The sequence below is a fragment of the Gossypium hirsutum genome, chromosome A11, assembly GCF_007990345.1.
Source record: "Gossypium hirsutum isolate 1008001.06 chromosome A11, Gossypium_hirsutum_v2.1, whole genome shotgun sequence".
Classification (NCBI taxonomy): Eukaryota; Viridiplantae; Streptophyta; class Magnoliopsida; order Malvales; family Malvaceae; genus Gossypium; species Gossypium hirsutum.
This window is the reverse complement of record NC_053434.1, coordinates 32,842,676-32,845,477: the sequence shown is the minus strand read 5'-3', so window position 1 is coordinate 32,845,477 and position 2,802 is coordinate 32,842,676.

Here is a 2,802-nt window from a genome sequence, read left to right as displayed (position 1 = left end):
ATCGGAGATTGGTGTTCAAGGTAAGGTTAATGTGAGGTTTCAATTTTTGGGTAAAATATGTATTAAGCATATGATTAATTGAAGGGTGATATCGTTTGTAGGTTGGTAACTAAGGGAACCGCAGCACGCTTGCTTACTAAGTGTGTACATACACTACAGACACAAGTAGATCAGCAAAACCTGAAATGCCAAAAAGTCGAAAGTTTGGCTACGGTAGTCTTACGAGTGGGCAAACACTCGTGAGGAGAAAACTGATAAGTTATCTGAGGCCCATGGGTGACTCCATGGACTTGGGCTATGAATTGGCCAATCGAGCCAGAATAGGCTTAATGGGCCCGATGGGCTATTGGGCCCATAATAGGCCAAAAATTGATCATTGATGCTATGTGATAGAAATTTGTATGTGGGCATGAGTATAATTGGATTTGGGCCTAAAGGGGCCATATAAATATGATTTGGGCCTAAAGGGGCCATATAAATGTGATTTGGGCCAAATGGGCCATGTGAACATAATTAGGTCTAGTGGGCCATATACAGGTATGTGAATTTTTCTGGGCTTTGCAAGGGGTTTTGAGTCTAATATATGATTACTACATAAAACTCAATTAATTTAATGCGACCGTGGACAAGTCATAGGGTTAAGGTGTGGCAACGGGTATATACATGTCTAGGATTGGATCTATGGAGAGTTTGGTACTTAAGCAGTCTTAATGACCCACCTCCTCTTCTCAGAATCCTACCTGGTGCATAGTATTCATTCATATTAGCTCACGGGATTTGTTAACGGGTCAAGGTAAGTGAAAACCGTAATAATAGGAAAATTACCGAAATACCCTTAAAGGCGAAGATGACCAAAATACCCCTATGTGTTGAATGTAAGTTTTATGGATATGATATGCATATCTGCTACATACATATGATATTCTGCTTAGGCTGCATATGGGTTGAGAAATATGGAACGGAGGAAGTATGTGAGGATCGCATGGTTGCTTGACAATCGTGGATCCACTGACGAATTTTAAGCTCAATGTATAAATGAAGGTGGTTCCGTAACCGAGCTACCATGGATGTGTATCGATTGGGTGGGTCGATATTTATATCCCCACATGATGTGTATCGGGGGACGGAGCTGGTGTGTAGCGGATGGATTATTGGGATAGGATTGCACTGCATTGCATTGCATGTTTGATGTGTGGTGAATATTGAATGATTGTTGCTCATCGAGGGTTGTACACAATGAGTTTACGAAAACTCACCCCCTCTTTTATTTTAGTTTCAGGTGATGCTCAGTAGAAGGTTCGATATTGGAAGGGGCTTTGGGTGGCCAGCTAGCAAGTTAATTTGGACTTGTTTTTTTTAAGCATATAAGTTTCTATTTAATTAAGTACTTTTCAAATCAGATTGTAATAGGCTTCCATTTTGCTATTATTTGGATTATTATTTCTATGTGATGTAATTATAAGAAGTTTAACATGGTTTCTTAAACTATAGTATGTCTTTTCTACGTTTCCGCAACTAAATTTTTAAGTGACATGTTTTCATCAAATCTCATGTTTCAAACTAGTGATTGAAATGAGTTTTTTTGTTAATTATGATTTTCTTTTATTCTAAGTAAGGTTTTCAATGAAAACACAGTTTTTGCTAAAACAATTCAATGTAACACGCCGGATACGGCCACAACATCTGGGATGAGTTTGGGGTGTCACATTTAGTGGTATCAAAGCCCAGGTTGCAAAACTCGGGTTGTGAAGTGGGTCTTATTATTATTTGGTTTTTTTCTACTTTAAAAAAAATCTTGGATCACACCGTTTTGAAAAAACTCTTGCTGAGCGGCACACTAAGTCTCCAACTTCGAGCCAAGTATGTTCTTCTGTTCCTAAGCTTGTTTAAATTATTATATAGTAGATAGTTAGAGGGCTACTTTAGATGATTATGTTAGAATGGAACTAAGCCCGTCGGATCTTGAAACTGTAGAGGATTTACGAAAACAACCTTCTCTTTAAATATTTTCATAAAATATCAGTTTAATTATTAAACTAACTAAAATTTAATAAAATTTCTAATCCAGATAATACGAGAATCGACGATGAGTGCTAGAATAGGTGCAAGGGGCCGTGGACGAGGCCGCGGAGAATTATCAGCATCAGGCCATATGCCCGATGTTGGAGTAGAAGAGGCTCCGGCCTCACCTGTGGCTGGGAATCGATCGTATGATCGGGTCGTAGTAGAAGATGCATTGTTTCAGGCAATGCTGAGGATTTTGGAAAGAGTCGCTAGACCCAATAATGGCACGGGGAATCGGGGGTCCATTCCGGAGCAACTTCGAGCAAATGGGGCTGAGATCTTTAAAGGCGTGGCTAGTGTGGCTCCTAATGTGGCTGAATACTAGTTGGTGGCCACAGAAAGGATAACGGAGGATTTGGACTGTTCACCTAAACAAAAGCTGAAAGGGGTAGTCTCACTACTTAGGGAAGAAGCTTACTAGTGGTGGCTAACAGTGAAAGAGGGCATCCAACCTGAGTGGGTCACATGGGAGTTCTTCAAGGTGACATTTCAAGGTAAGTATTTAGGTGAGAGTTACGTAGACGCTAGAAGGAAGGAGTTCCTGAACTTGACATAGGGAAATAAATCAGTGGCAGAGTATAAAGCAAAATTTCTACGTCTTAGTAGGTATGCAAGAGTTATGGTGTTAACGGACTATGAGCGTTGCGGTAGGTTTGAGGATGGACTTAGAGATATCCTCAGGGTAATGATAGCTCCACAAAGGGAGCGACTTTTCTCGGAGTTGGTAGAGAAAGCAAA